General features: G+C 34.5%; 1 protein-coding gene and 1 long non-coding RNA gene across 4 annotated transcripts in view; both read right to left on the reverse strand.

Annotated features, from left to right (window-relative positions):
* LOC111190124 (uncharacterized) overlaps positions 1–17,072 on the reverse strand; it is a 137,373-nt gene that overhangs the window by 15,725 nt on the left and 104,576 nt on the right. The gene's annotated exons all lie outside the window — the stretch shown is intronic.
* LOC125803991 (uncharacterized) lies at positions 686–14,178 on the reverse strand. Of its 3 annotated transcripts, none has more exons than XR_007440473.1 (4): positions 14,095–14,178; positions 1,289–1,396; positions 1,116–1,147; positions 686–889 (listed from the first exon to the last, which is right to left on the reverse strand). It is a non-coding gene; the product is annotated as an uncharacterized LOC125803991 (long non-coding RNA). The 3 variants fall into 3 exon arrangements; XR_007440475.1 differs by lacking the exons at positions 1,116–1,147; positions 1,289–1,396 and adding exons at positions 12,784–12,815; positions 12,957–13,064 and having other exon boundaries at positions 687–889; XR_007440474.1 differs by lacking the exon at positions 1,289–1,396 and adding an exon at positions 12,957–13,064 and having other exon boundaries at positions 688–889.

The raw sequence follows: 17,072 nt of genomic DNA on the forward strand, positions 1-17,072 counted from the left end.
CAAGTGGAATAGGTTTCTGTGATCCATTTTTTTTCTTTACTGTTAAAAGGTTATGATCATATATGTGACTATAAACTTTAATTTTATAGTTTTACAGTTCATTATTATTTTTTAAGCCATTGCTCTGCTTTAACTGCTATTTACATGTTTTTTTAACATTTATGCAGATTGTTTAATGAAAAACATATTTATTACCACATGCTTTCGCAGGTTTGATGTGAAAGTTTTGAAAGCTGAACAGCTCTGTCCGGCGGGGCACATTTTGCATTGCATGAGGACGTTATTGCCTCGTTATTCCACGCACGAGAATCCAAGCCAATTTATTTATTTATTTATTTTAATTCAGACAATTGTTCTTTTTTTCAACATTTTATTTTTTACTCAGTAATTTGTAGTTTTCCAGTGTAGCAAAGTAAATTACTTGTGGCAAAAATGTACTTGAGTAAAAGTAAAATTACCTATTTTAAAAACTACTTTAAAAATTACAAATTAATCATAAAATCTACTCAATTACAGTAACTTGAGGAAATGTAATTTATTACTTTCCACCTCTGAAAATACATATAGACCTAATTATTCTGTAGGTATGACAGTAATTATATTTAGATTAATAAAACATTATATATAAAAAAACACTGATAAATACTGAAAGGCAGTTACTGATTGTTCACTATATACAGTGTGAATATTTATGAAATGAATACTGTTTACAGAGTTTACAATGATATGGTAAAATGGTAAAATATTAATATTAATGATGATTTTATTGATGGCTCTTCACTTGTGAGTACACAGACTGATCATCGCTGTTCTTTGTTCTGCTTCTTCTTGAGGAGGGAGGCTGAGTAAAGCTGAGAGCTGCGTAGTTCAGATCTCCAGTTTCTTCAGTCTGACCACAAAAAAATTAACATGTTAATAAAAGGAAATTTACTGACAATTACAGATAATTAATATATATTTTTACTTTAAATGCATTATATCTATGAAATGAAGAAATATTATAATGCACACAAAATCTATTTATCTAATTTTTGTTTAGCAGCACAACTATTGCTTACCGGGACAGTGTTTCTGTAGTTTTAAATAAATAAATAAATAAAACATGAAATAATCACCTGGTGTACTTGAGCTCGACCTTCAGCAGAATCTTTAACAAATGAATAACACAAAAATATAGAAAAAAACAAAACAAAAGAAAAAGGATTCAGTTTGTTGCAGAAAATATTTTTTATACATTTATAAGCATCATAAACTGAACATTTACATCAGTCTCATGCGTAAAACCTACCTTTATGATGAGTGTTGTGTAACTTTTTGCACAAAAATAAAATCATAAATATGGACAGGATGTTCGATGTTGCCAAAGCAATAATAGTTGGGTCCAGATTACTTTTCTCTATTAAAAAAACACAAATAATATTGATTATTAAGTGAAACAAAATCCGTGCAAGTCTGTAAATACATGCATTTTTAGCCTATTGTGGGATTTCTGAAATGCAAACGCCTCTAAAAATATAAGTAAAAAGTTGCATTTCTTTTTTTTTGTTTGTTTTTTTTTTTTTAATGAAACATAATATTTTAATAATAAAAAAAGACATCATCTTTTGTAGATGATGTTCATAATATAGATAACTGATTATTAAAATGATCTAGTGTTCCTGATTTGAAACCTAACCTCTTAAACCCCTGACCTGAATTTCATTATTAGTCTATTATAGTCTATTTAATTGATATAACTACCCTTATACATGGATCTTAAATAGTTTATAACAACATTTATTAGCGTTATTATTTAGATTATAAGAGTTTATAATAAATAATCAGCTAAAAATGTATTGTTGTATCAATACCTGTTACAATTATAAAGATGTCAGCTATCATGGTAAAAACCACAAGGATAATTATAAAGACCATAAAATGCTAATAATATTGAATCTCATGAGGTAAAATAAATAAATGTAATTATTCGCTGACAGGCAATGACAGAATTTCTTAACACTGTGACACAATATAAATAAAAAATTATCACTTTATTGGGTTTATTATATATGCCTCATGGATGCTCATCATCAACTAACATTTATTTGCATGTATATTTAATGCAGCTTAAATCTAAGTTGAATGTAAATGATTTTCTTAAAAACATCTAACCATGACCTTAACCCTAAGCATAACTCAAATCTTAACCTAAACCTTAAATCTAACCCTAAATATAATTCATAAATATTAAGAGGTTATTTTTTTTTCCTTTTAGTTGCATTTAATGGACCATCCAAAAAAAAAGTGTTATCATAAAAAATGAATAAACCTTTACTCTGTTTCAGATATTCTAAGAAAACTTAACTTGAGTTGGGCTTGAGGTAACTTTTTTAGATAAAAAATAAAATATATGATCTTACCTCCAGTTAAGTCCAGTTTAGTTCCATTCCCAAAGAAGATGTGTCCACATGCAGCTACAGCACAGTAGTAAGTTCCAGCATCAGAGAGGCTGAGGTTGTTCTTGGGGAGTTTGTAGATACAGCTCTGTGTAGGAGAAACAGTCTCAGAGCTTTTCTTACACTGATCACTCCTGTTTCCATGAGTGAAGATGATTCCTGGATCAGATTCTCCTGATCCGTGTCTGAACCAGTACACACTGTGATCTCCTGCAGAGTTATCTGTGAGTATTGAACACTGCAGAGTTGTATTTCCTCCCAGTTGAACTGGATCTGATACGGGAGGCTGGAGAACAGTGTAGAGACTTGAAGGTGCGTCTAAATAATGAATAAAATGTAATTTAGTGATTGTTTAGATGCAGTGTTACAATATCAAAACATTTAATTTTAAAATAGATTATATTAGATTATAAAATAGATTATAAATAGATTATAAAATAAAAATTGTATTGTAGATTAGTTCTTACCTTTGAGGACTAAAACTGTGCAGTCTGATAGAGCGATATCTGAATAATATGTAGTTGCACAGAAGTACGTAGCTGAATCTGATGCTTCTGTATTTGAGATGTTCAGAGTAAAGATGTTTTTCTCTCTTATTGCAATAAAACGGCCGCTTTTATCAAACCCGTTATGATAAAGAGCTGCAGATAAACGATAAGCCGAGGCAATCAGAAGAGGCTTTTCTCCTGGACTCTGTTTGAACCATGCAGTCACCTTCACATCATCAAAGCAATTCAGACTAACATTTTCCCCATTCTGAACGTACTTTTTACCATTTAGACATGGGATGTTAATCTTAGAGGCGCCACCTAAAAAAAAAAAAATGTGTTTTAAATATTTAAAATATAATGAATAAATAAACACTGAGAAGAATTTGAGTATAAAAACTTACCTGACATTGATAAAAGCAAAATAAGTCCACAAAAGACAATCATTGTAGTTTGATCCTCAAAAAGTCTTTTTTTGTCTTCCTTTCTTTACTAAAATATCTCTATTTATTTTCACTATAGAATAGAAACACTGCAATAAGCAAACAACAAGAAAACTATATAACTAAAATATAGTTGCAGCCCAAAACCTGCTAAATGAATTCTATATACTATACGCTTTCTTACTTTCTGGTTCTGAAAGACAATGTTAAACCATCAAAATGAGCTTATATCAGAGCATTACTCTAGTTTTAAACTGCACCATGACCTTTGTAATTCTATGCTAAAAGTGGATTGGTTTCCATTACAGGAAGCTGAGTTCAGGCCCAACCCACTCACGTCAACTGGCAGAAATGTGTGACTTTTGCTGGGTTACAGATTCAGCCAATGTCAAGTCAAGTTTATATATATTTAAATATATATAAAATATATATATATATATTTTATCTTTAGCACATTTTACAACTGACATTGTAACAAAGCAGCTATAGTATATAACAGGAATTAAGCAATAGGATAAGAGATCAACAATATGCTGTATAATATAAAAGTATAACTGTATTATATACGTATATTGGGCAAGCTGAACACAACAATTGCACATAAATGCTCTTCCTCAGGGGTGCGTTTCCCGTACAACGACGGAGCCTAGCATTAAACTAACGTGGTACGATGCATCGTTAAACTAACTAACATCTGAAGTACGACGGTTTCCCGAAACCGTCGTACTTTGTTGGTACCACAGAAGTCTGAACTATGTTGGTTTGAACCACCGTGGTCTTAACTAAGGTGTTTCCAGATGTGTTCGGCCAGACTTTCCCAGCAGAAAACGTGCAAAACTCACAATCTTTAAAATATTATGCAAAAAATAATAATGTATCATTTAGGCTATTTATATTGTAATTATCACCAGAACATAACGGACAACAATACTATTGATAAAATAACAATGAACTGCAAGTAAAATGTACACAATAATTGCTATATATTAATTATTATTTGTAACAGACAGTGTTACTTAAAAAAACATACACATATTTGCTATTGCAAAATTTTTTTTAAATAAAATAATCACCATTCTGAATGAGTCTTATTCAAATGAGACCTGAGAAATGTGTGTTACTCAGTGGTTCAGCAGAGCGCCTACGACGGTGCAGCGCGCGGTGTTCTGTCGAATTGTGCAACCGATCGAGATGTGCTTCTCAACACCAGCGCCCATGCGTGGAAACATTTTTTATTTATTTATTGGTTTTTTTTTATGGTAATTCTGTTCTTTTTGGGTGCATTAAACAACCAGAAACCCCTTGCCATTATTTTTTATTATTATTATTTAGTATTACAAATGCGTAAATGACAGCTGATGATAATGAAAGTAATAATAAGTTAGCAATAAAAAACATAAGGTTTATAATCACCTCTAATAACCCTAAACTGTCTCCTGATATTTTGATTCAGGCTTTCCAAATATTCTACCGAAAGCATGTTTAAATATGGGGCTTTTTCTAGCAATTTTATATTTAAAAATTAAATATGCACTAGGGTAGTACGGTTTGACATGGTTGCAAAACTCGACAGAACACCGGATGGAAACCTAGTTCGAATCCCAGTCGTGGTTTTATTCTCTTGATGTTTTTTTTTCATAATGGCAATTAATGTTAGTATTTTTTTACATATATATTAATGTAGCCTACATATTTCTACTTATTTCCTGTAATATATTATTTAACAAATACTAATTGATAACATTTGTATAGGCCTAGAAACACACGTTGTATTGGCTAAATGATACATTTTCTTTATTCACACTCTGTCTGGCCCTGTTACCTTCAGAGGATGATTAGGTAATTCAAAACACCTGCTTATTGCATGCCTCTATTTATTTTAAGACACTTTTTACTTAGTTTTTTTCTTGTTATGAATATATTATTAAAAGACACCTTCTTGCCTACTGTATGGATAAATTTGTTTCACTGGGTACAAACAATGCAAATATACCATCAAAGGTCCTTAGGGTACAGGTGTTTACGTTAAAGCCATTTTAGAGTATTACCCCAGTGACAGTTTAATAGCCTTATTCAGAGAGTGCATATAGCACAGTGTGTTTAAAAAATATTTATTAACTAATTCATAAATGTGCACAGCACAAGTTACCTTTACTCAAGAGATGCCTGCTTGAATAATTAACATACATCTTTCCAAGACTGTAAAATACATTTTAGCTAAAGAGCACTTCAGTGCACTTTTTTCACTACACTGAATTCATGTTTGCCAAAAAAAGCTAAATGTTAAAGACATACATTAAAAAATGGGCAATTAACTTACATTTTCAAAATACATTTGAGTACTGAATTTTATTATTTTCCCTGGGCGCACATTGGTAAAAGTGGCTCAATTAATGTAATTAATGTAATTAACACAAACATCAAAAAATTAGGTACACTTGACATCTTAAATCCTCGTGCAGCAATATTAATGTAATTTATCAGCTTTCTGAATCCTACCGTCCATCGTCTGCACTAATAACCAGGAACTAAGCTCCTAACGACAGGTCTAGAGCTGTAGTTGGAACGACGCAGCTGAACCACGGTAGTTGCGAACATTCGCTGGAACTACGGTTCTGGGAAACACCTGAGTAGCTTAACTAAGGTTCGCACTATGTAAGTTACTAAGGTGGTTACCTCCATAGTTCCAACTACGCTTTTGGGAAACACCTGCGTCGCAGCTGCATCGTCCAGACTATGTAAGTTGCTAACGTAGTTAGCAACTGAGCTTTTGGGAAACGTACCCCAGGTCTGCTATTACAGCATTGATAGTAAGAATGATGAGTGTGATGTTGATATAGTTTTCATCTAAACCTCCAGCTAATAGTCCATCTAATCCTCATGCAAATTGACATGGTCCTTATAACCCTTTGAGGGCACAGTGTTCAATTGCACATCGTGCAGCTGGATTTGGCACATGATGGTGTGTGCATTTTTGGTACAAACGCTTTGCGCAGCTTGAAATACGCAAAAGACATATACTTTAGTCGCTCGCCAGACCGACGTGCGCCGCGGGGAGGTCGCAGTGAAGTATCAAATCAAATTAAACCAAATATATTTGTATAGCGCTTTTTACAACTGGTGTTGGCACAAAGCAGCTTAACAGAAACGTGATCACAGGACAAAGAATCAGGCAAAACATTAAACATACAAAATACAGAATACAGAACCCCCAGTGAGCACGGAGGCAAGGAAAAACTACCTCAGAGCTGCAGGAGGAGGAAGAAACCTTGGGAGGACCAAGACTCACATTTAAGGGGGGACCATCCTACCACTGGTCACCAAATTTAAAAAGTCTTTTATACATCCACATAGGTTTGATATATTCAGGAGTATAGCAGCGCCACTAATGGCTTGGATGTAATCAGTAGTGGAGAGTGAGATAGAAGATGAGCAGCTGATCTGTGGTGGGTGGTGGAGAAGAGCTGACTTCAGAAACTTCCATCAGTCTGGCCGGACAGGAGACGCGAGAGCCTGAGGGTCCAACATCCATCGGTATCGGGTCAGACAGGTGGGCAGTCAGTAACTCGGAGGAAGGCAGAGAGATGGAATTAGTTTTGACTGGATTTATGTAGAACAGAGAATATAAAACATTATCAGAGTGTGGCTAATGACTCCGGCAGATCTAAATAAAACAGCCTAACTAAAGGAAGAGAGCCAGAAGGTAACATAGACATGGAGGCTCCCTGAAACACCGGCATCCACCCATTCCACCATCCACAAACTGAGTGACCGTGTGCAGTGGGAGAACAACAGCACCAGCATCTCAGTTTACCACAATTCCCTCTGTCCATGAACCCCTGAATCTGCACCCTTATCTAAAGGGAGAAACATTAATGACCAAAAGCTAAACTAAACAAGTAAGTTTTTAGTCTAGACTTAAAGATTGAGACTGTGTCTGAGTCCCGAACATATTCGGGGAGATTATTCCAGAGTTGAGGCGCTTTATAAGAGAAAGCACTTCCTCCTGCAGAGCTCCTCTGAATTTTAGATCTCAGTAATCATGTTAGTTTATAATAGGAGATGAGGTCCCGCAAATACTCAGGAGCGAGCCCGTGTAGGGCTTTATACGTTAACAGGAGAATTTTATAGTCTATGCGGAATTTGACTGGAAGCCAGTGCAGTGCTGACAGGACTGGACTAATATGGTCAAATTTTCTAGTTTTAGTAAGGACCCTGGCTGCAGCATTTTGAACTAGCTGAAGACAGTAGCGCATTACAATAATCTAGCCTTGAGGTAATGAAGGCCTGTACTAAATTTTCTGCGCCATGCAGTGATAGGGCATTTCTTAGCCTGGCAATGTTACGATATGAATAGATATGTGTTTATCTAATGCTAGATCTGAATCTATATTAACTCCAAGGTTTTTAGCTGCTGAACCAGGTGTGACGGAGAAGTCGGCCAGATTTAACATTAAGTCTGCTAATTTATTTCTAGCAGCTTTGGGGCCTAATAGGAGAACTTCTGTTTTTTCACTATTTAATAGGAGGAAGTTGTGCGACATCCATGATTTCACATCTTTTACACAATCCTCCATTTTCTTTAATCTCACTCTGTCATCAGGTTTGGCTGATATGAAGAGCTGCGTGTCATCCGCATAACAATGAAAATCTACGTCATGTTTTCTAATAACTTTGCCCAGTGGGAGCATATATAATGTAAATAATAACGGTCCTAATATAGAGCCTTGTGGAATTCCATATCTTACCTTGGTATAACTGGAAGACATATCATTAATCCTCACAAACTGATAGCGATCGTTTAAGTATGATTTAAACCATGATAAGGCAGTTCCAGTTACACCAACCATGTTCTCTAATCTTTTTAAAGGATAGTATGATCTATTGTATCAAAGGCTGCGCTCAGATCCAAAAGTACCAGTAGGGAAGCACAGCCTTGGTCGGCAGCTGTAAGTAGATTGTTTGTTATTTTAACTAAAGCTGTCTTGGTACTATGATGGGGCCTAAATCCAGTTCGAAATTTTTCATAGATCTGGTTTCTTTGCAGGTAAGAGCAAAGTTGTTGGGCTACACCTTTTTTTTAAATCTTAGAAATAAACGGTAAGTTTGAAATAGGTCAATAGTTAGACAGTACGCTAGGATCAAGATTTCGTTTCTTGAGCAGAGGTTTAATTACAGCTGTTTTAAAGGCTATGGGTACATGACCTGGGGTGAGCGATGAGTTTACCATCATTAACAGAGGTTTAATTATATCTGGCTGTACCTGTTTTAGTAATTTTGTGGGGACTGCATCAAGTGTGCAGGTTATGCTGTTTGAAGAGGAGATAATTTTCTCTAGTTCTAGCTGTGGAAGTGGGTTAAAGACTTCCAGCCGCACTTTAGTCGCTCGCTGGACCGGCGTGCACTGCAGAGAGGTCACAGTGAAGTAGCAGCGCTCACTTGCTTACTGGGCCGATGTGTAGAGCAGAGACTCTGGGGTGAAACACACAGGAAAAGACGTGGGACGCGGGGACCAGAACACCCCAAGCGGGAGGATGAACTGATAAATCTCTGATAAAGCTCTCTGAAGAATTAATAATTAGACTTGCAGCGCTGTGTGTAGCATAAACCTGTATTTACAGAGCAGGAATTATAAATATAAATGTGTCTTCAGTGTGACACGAACAGAAATCACTGAATTTATCTCACACAGTCTCAGTCACTCATTCACCTCGTAGCCTGTCACCCACCTCATCCACAGTGTCCAAAGAGCTAGTTCATCATTGAACAATTTAAATGTTTAAACAACATGTTTAAAAATAAAGAAAAAAAATAGAATAATAGTTCCGGCTAACTGCTGCTCTTATAATAATATTTAACAACAGGCAAAAAACTGATTTATGTAATTAATGTAACAATTAAGTTATTTTGAGAAGTGACTGCCTATTTAAAAAAAAGCCACAGAAGTTATAATTTTTTTAGAATTCATTTGTAACATTTCTAACTTTTTTTAGTGCGATTTTTTCTCACTTTTTTCTCTCCCACAACGTTAATCCTTTACAGCTTCAAAAACATGTATTATGCAAATTAGACAAAGACGTCATTTAGCGACTTCTAGCGACTTTTAGGACAGCCTTTCCTTACTATGATATGGCAACACTAATTATACCAACAAAGCAGAGAAAGGACCCTTGATCACAGTGGTATGAAAAAGTAGTGCATCTGCTATATGATATATTTAACTGAATATAGTGATCTGAATAAACAATGATTTGAAAAGGAAAATCATAAAAATGATCAGGGGTGCCCAAACGTTTTCATACCTAGCTTTTAATTCATAACTTTGCTGAAATTGTGGTGATTATACATAGACTTCCACTCAGCCAGTAGTAGCTGCCAGTGGGTTAGTGACCACTGTTAGTGGCAGCTGCTAGTCATCCAGGTATTTTTATCCTGATATTAAACCTCTAACAGTGTCAATTAATATTCAAGATTTAATCAGTTCATCTTGATATTATAGCTTGTCAGAAAGGGTGAATAATGTGTGTACTGTATAATTAACAAGTGTACACAGTTCTTCTAATAGATTATTTAGAATGATTGTTTTGGTGTTTTCAGCAGTTTTTGGTTTTTTGAGCATCATGATGTCAACTAGGCAAAGATGAAAAGCCTTAAATAGCCTCCATCATCTAAAAGCAGTTGTTTTGTCAGTTAAGGAAAACATGAACGCTGGTAACTGGTAATGTTGTTCCTATTTATATCTTCCAATCTTAAAAGAACAAAGAGGAAACCTTTTATAAACCTTTTATAAATGAGATTAATCTCATTAATAATTGGGTATCAAAACATGATGTTATAAGTGGGCTCAAACCACTTATAATAATGAGTATAAATATAGAACATATAAAATTATTCTAAAGCTTTTATAACTAGATACCTGTTCCCATTTCAAAATGTTTGGAACATGTTTAGTCAATATGACCCTTAAAGCTCCACTAGGTAGGATTGATATTTTGTGCTCGTGGGCTCCCCCTACAGTTGTAGAGTGTAATAAGTGTTTCAGGCAGATTAGTTTCTCTTTCTCGTTTTCTGGCTTTCACAGAAATATTCGGTCTCTTTACAGCTTCTGCCAGAGTGTCTGTATGTTAGTTTGTAAAGAATGAACCAGTAGTCCTTGTAGAACTGTTAGAACTAAAGATCGGAAAGCAGGTCGCAGTTTTCGCGAGCGTTGGTCGCGGCCGCCTCGGAAAACTTACCTGGTTTGAGCTCAGAGACAGTGCTGCAGTGAGTTTCAAGCTGTAATTTTACTTCTTTAAAAATATTAAAAATCAAGGAAATCCTACCAAGTGCTGCTTTAAGTAGTATAAGATGAGACAGCATAGAAAATACAAGCACAATTTGCATCGTAGACAAGTAAACATTTTATTTTAGTTCAGAATGTTGTACTAAATTAAATTTTACATTTGCATCAAGAAACATTTTTGGGATTGCTTTCATTGCTTTAATACAGTGAATGTCAGTCCTGACATTGTCAGTCTGCCTGCCATAAACACTGATACACACACTAAAGACTCCAACTCCCAGCATGCACCTACACCAGACCTTGCGGACTCTGCTGATAATGTGGTGCTAATGTGCTCTAACTCGCCGTGATTACCCACACCTGGTCCTGCTAGTATATATACCCCTTGTTTTCAGTAGCTCCTCGCCCGGTATTGAACCTAGTTTCTAGAGCTTCTGCTAATCATAGTGCTTCTACTAATCATTGCTTTTGTGTATTGCTCTTTTGTTACTGACCTGTTTTTTTTTGTCTACTCTCTTGCCTTTTCCTGTTTTTGCCTAGCCCTTCTCTTGTTTGGATATCCTGTGTATGACACTTTGTGCCTGCTTTCTCCTTGGTATGTTGTTTACTATTGCTGCCATTTTGTTTACTGACCCTGTCTGTCTCCAACTATCCCTGTAAGTACATTCCCTTTAGTAATAAACTGTGTGTTTGGTATCTGTGTGTCTGGACTGCATGAAGAGTCAGAAGAGTCAGAAACACCAATGACCATGCAGATGCAAGATACAATCAAAAATAACCAGAGGTGGTAAAGTACTGAAAAATTGTAATTAAGTAAAAGTACCTTTACTTTGCTAAAATTATACTCAAGTAAAAGTAAAAGTACCCATCTAAAAATCTACTCGAGTAACATTTTAATTATTTGATGTAAAAAAGTAAAAACAAATCCTAAATTAAATAGTTTTTAATGAACTATTATTCCACATAATAATTTGGACCTTTCAGGCAGTATTTGTTCAGACCACCCCATAAAACATTTTAAAGAACAAGTGGAATAGGTTTCTATAATCCATTTTTTTCTTTACTGTTAAAAGGTTATGGTAATATAGGTGACTATAGAATAGTAGTTTTATACTTTTACAGTTCATTATTATTTTTTAACTTGCCATTGCTATGCTTTAACTGATTTTTACATGTTTTTTTTACATTTAAGCAGATTGTTTAATGATAAAAAATAATTACCACCACATGCTTTCTCAGGTTTGATGTGGAAGTTTTAAAAGCTGAACAGCTCTGTCCGGCGGGGCACATTTTGTATTGCGTGAGGACGTTATTGCCTTGTTATTCCATGCGCGAGAATCCAAGCCAATTTATTATTATTATTTTTTTTAATTCAGACAATTGTTTTTTTTTTCCAGCATTTTATTTTTTACTTAGTAATTGGTAGTTTTCCAATGTAGCAAAGTAAATTACTTGTGGCAAAAATGTACTTGAGTAAAAGTAAAATTACCTATTTTTAAAACTACTTTAAAATTACAAATTACTCATAAAACCTACTCAATTACAGTAACTTGAGTAAATGTAATTCATTACTTTCCACCTCTGAAAATAACATATAGACCTAATTATTCTGTAGATATGACAGTAATTATATTTATATTAAAAAAATGATATATAAAAACACTGATAAATACAGAAAGGCAGTTACTGATTGTTCACTATATACAGTGTGAATATTTATGAAATGAATACTGTTTACAGAGCAGTTACAATGATATGGTAAAATTGTAAAACTTTTATATTAATTATGATTTTATTGATGGCTCTTCACTTGTGAGTACACAGACTGATCATCGCTGTTCTTTGTTCTGCTTCTTCTTGAGGAGGGAGGCTGAGTAAAGCTAAGAGCTGCGTAGTTCAGATCTCCAGTTTCTTCAGTCTGACAGACACCACAAAAAAAAAAACAGGAAATTTACTGACAATTACAGACAATTAATATATATTTTTACTTTAAATGCATTATATCTATGAAATGAAGAAATATTATAATGCACACAAAATCTATTTATCTAATTTTTGTTTAGCAGCACAACTATTGCTTACCGGGACAGTGTTTCTGTAGTTTTAAATAAATAAATAAAACATTAAATAATCACCTGGTGTACTTGAGCTCGACCTTCAGCAGAATCTTTAACAAATGAATAACACAAAAATAAAGGGAAAAAAACAAAAGAAAAAGGATTCAGTTTGTGTTGCACAAAATATTTTGTATACTTTATATAAACATCATAAACTGAACAGTTATATCAGTCTTATGTGTAAAACCTACCTTTATGATGAGTGTTGTGTAACTTTTTGCACAAAAATAAAATCATAAATATGGACAGGATGTTCGATGTTGCCAAAGCAATAATAGTTGGGTCCAGATTACTTTTCTCTAATAAAAAAAACACAAATGTTGATCATTAATTGAAAAAATATACATATTTAGCCTATTGTGGGATTTCTGAAATGCAAACGGCTCTTAAAATATAAGTAAAAAATTGTATTTCTGTTTGTTTGTTTTTTTTTTTTAATGAAAACCTAAGAACATAGATAGCTAAACTTAATATTTTAATAATGAAAAGACAGCAACTTTTGTAGATGATGTTTATAACATTGATAACTGATTATTAAAATGATAAATTATTAGTGTTCCTGATTTGAAACCTAACCCTTAAACCCCCTGACCTGAATTTCATTATTAGTCTATTATAGTCTATTTAATTGATATAACTACCCTTATACATGGATTTTAAATTGTTTATAACAACATTTGTTAGCGTTATTATTTAGATTATAAAAGTTTATAATAAATAATCAGTTAAAAATGTATTGTTATATCAATACATGTAACAATTATAAACATCATGGTAAAAACCACAAGGATAATTATATAGACCATAAAAATACAAATAATATTGAATCTCATGAGGTAAAATAAATAAATTGAATTATTTGCTGACAGGCAATGACAGAATTTCTTAACACTGTTACACAACATAAATAAAAAAATATATCACTTTATTGGGTTTATTATATATGCCTCATGGATGCTCATCATCAACTAACATTTAATTGCATGAATATTAAATGCAACTTAAATCTAAGTTGAATGTAAATTATTTTCTTAAGAACACAAACCATACATTTAACCCCAAACTTAACCCTAAGCATAACTCAAACCTTAACCTAAACCTTAAATCTAACCCTAAATATAATCCTAAAATGTTAAGAGGTTATTATTATTTTTTTTTTTACTTTTAGTTGCATTTATTAAAAACATTACATCATTAATGGACCATCCAAAAAATGTTATCATAACAAATGAATAAACCTTTACTCTGTTTCAGATATTCTAAGAAAACTTAGCTTGAGTTGGGCTTAAGGTAACTTTTTTAGATAAAAAATAAAATATCTGATCTTACCTCCAGTTAAGTCCAGTTTAGTTCCATTCCCAAACAGTATCTCTCCACATGCAGCTACAGCACAGTAGTAAGTTCCAGCATCAGAGAGGCTGAGGTTGTTCTTGGGGAGTTTGTAGATACAGCTCTGTGTAGGAGAAACAGTCTCAGAGCTTTTCTTACACTGATCACTCCTGTTTCCATGAGTGAAGATGATTCCTGGATCAGATCCTCCTGATCCGTGTCTGAACCAGTACACACTGTGATCTCCTGCAGAGTTATCTGTGAGTATTGAACACTGCAGAGTTGTATCTCCTCCCAGTTGAACTGGATCTGATACGGGAGGCTGGAGAACAGTGTAGAGACTTGATGGTGAATCTAAATAATGGAATAAAATGTAATTTAGTGATTGTTTAGATGTAGTGTTACAATATCAAAACATTTAATTTTAAAATAGATTAAATTGTATTGTAGATTAGTTCTTACCTTTGAGCACTAAAACTGTGCAGTCTGATAGAGCGATATCTGAATAATATGTAGCTGCACAGAAGTACGTAGCTGAATCTGATGCTTCTGTGTTTGAGATGTTCAGAGTAAAAGTGTTTTGCTCTGTTACTGCAGTAAAACGGCCGCTTTTATCAAACCCGTTATGATAAAGAGCTGCAGATGAAAGAAAAGCCGAGGCAATCAGAAGAGGCTTTTCTCCTGGACTCTGTTTGAACCATGCAGTCACCTTCACATCATCAAACCAGCAATTCAGACTAACATTTTCCCCATTCTGAACGTACTTTTTACCATTTAGACATGGGATGTTAATCTTAGAGGCGCCACCTAAAAAAAAAAAAAATGTGTTTTAAATATTTAAAATATAATGAATAAATAAACACTGAGAAGAATTTGAGTATAAAAACTTACCTGACATTGATAAAAGCAAAATAAGTCCACAAAAGACAATCATTGTAGTTTGATCCTCAAAAATTCTTTTTTTTGTCTTCCTTTCTTTACTAAAAAATCTCTATTTATTTTCACTATAGAGTAGAAACACTGCAATAAGCAAACAACAAGAAAACAATGTAACTAAAATATAGTTGCAGCCCAAAACCTGCTAAATGAATTCTATATACTATACGCTTTCTTATTTGCTGGTTCTGAAAGACAATGTTAAACCATCATAATGAGCTTATATCAGAGCATTACTCTAGTTTTAAACTGCACCATGACCTTTGTAATTCTATGCTAAAAGTGGATTGGTTTCCATTACAGGAAGCTGAGTTCAGGCCAAACCCTCTCACGTCAACTGGCAGAAATGTGTGACTTTTGCTGGGTTACAGATTCAGCCAATGTCAAGTCAAGTTTATATATATATATTTAAATATATATAAAATATATATATATATTTTATCTTTAGCACATTTTACAACTGACATTGTAACAAAGCAGCTATAGTATATAACAGGAATTCAGCAATAGGATAAGAGATCAACAATATGCTGTATAATATAAAAGTATAACTGTATTATATACGTATATTGGGCAAGCTGAACACAACAATGATACATAAATGCTCTTCCTCAGGTCTGCTATTACAGTATTGATAGTAAGAATGATGAGTGTGATGTTGATATAGTTTTCATCTAAACCTCCAGCTAATAGTCCATCTAATCCTCATGCAAATTGAAATGGTCCTTATAACCCTTTGAGGGCACAGTGTTCAATTGCACATCGTGCAGCTGGATTTGGCACATGATGGTGTGTGCATTTTTTGGTACAAACGCTTTGCGCAGCTTGAAATACGCAAAAGACATATACTTTAGTCGCTCGCCAGACCGACGTGCGCTGCAGGGAGGTCGCAGTGAAGTATCAAATAAAATTAAACCAAATATATTTGTATAGCGCTTTTTACAACTGGTGTTGGCACAAAGCAGCTTAACAGAAATGTGATCACAGGACAAAGAATCAGGCAAAATATTAAACATACAAAATACAGAATACAGAACCAGTGAGCACGGAGGCAAGGAAAAACTACCTCAGAGCTGCAGGAGGAGGAAGAAACCTTTGGAGGACCAAGACTCACATTTAAGGGGGGACCATCCAACCACTGGTCAAACGGCTTTTAAATAAAAATTTAAAAAGTCTTTTATACATCCACATAGGTTTGATATATTCAGGAGTATAGCAGCGCCACTAATGGCTTGGATGTAATCAGTAGTGGAGAGTGAGATAGAAGATGAGCAGCTGATCTGTGGTGGGTGGTGGAGAAGAGCTGACTTCAGAAACTTCCATCAGTCTGGCCGGACAGGAGACGCGAGAGCCTGAGGGTCCAACATCCATCGGTATCGGGTCAGACAGGTGGGCAGTCAGTAACTCGGAGGAAGGCAGAGAGATGGAATTAGTTTTGACTGGATTTATGTAGAACAGAGAATATAAAACAGTATCAGAGTGTGGCTAATGACTCCGGCAGATCTAAATAAAACAGCCTAACTAAAGGGAGAGAGCCAGAAGGTAACATAGACATGGAGGCTCCCTGAAACACCAGCATCCACCCACTCCACCATCCACAAACCGTGAGTGACCGTGTGCAGTGGGAGAACAACAGCACCAGCATCTCAGTTTACCACAATTCCCTCTGTCCATGAACCCCTGAATCTGCACCCTTATCTAAAGGGAGAAACATTAATGACCAAAAGCTAAACTAAACAAGTATGTTTTTAGTCTAGACTTAAAGATTGAGACTGTGTCTGAGTCCCGAACATATTCGGGGAGATTATTCCAGAGTTGAGGCGCTTTATAAGAGAAAGCTCTTCCTCCTGCAGAGCTCCTCTGAATTTTAGATCTAAGTAATCATGTTAGTTTATAATAGGAGATGAGGTCTCGCAAATACTCAGGAGCGAGCCCGTGTAGGGCTTTATACGTTAACAGGAAAATTTTATAGTCTATGCGGAATTTGACTGGAAGCCAGTGCAGTGCTGACAGGACTGGACTAATATGGTCAAATTTTCTAG

The sequence above is a fragment of the Astyanax mexicanus genome, chromosome 8 (assembly GCF_023375975.1).
Source record: "Astyanax mexicanus isolate ESR-SI-001 chromosome 8, AstMex3_surface, whole genome shotgun sequence".
In the NCBI taxonomy this organism is placed as follows: domain Eukaryota; kingdom Metazoa; phylum Chordata; class Actinopteri; order Characiformes; family Acestrorhamphidae; genus Astyanax; species Astyanax mexicanus.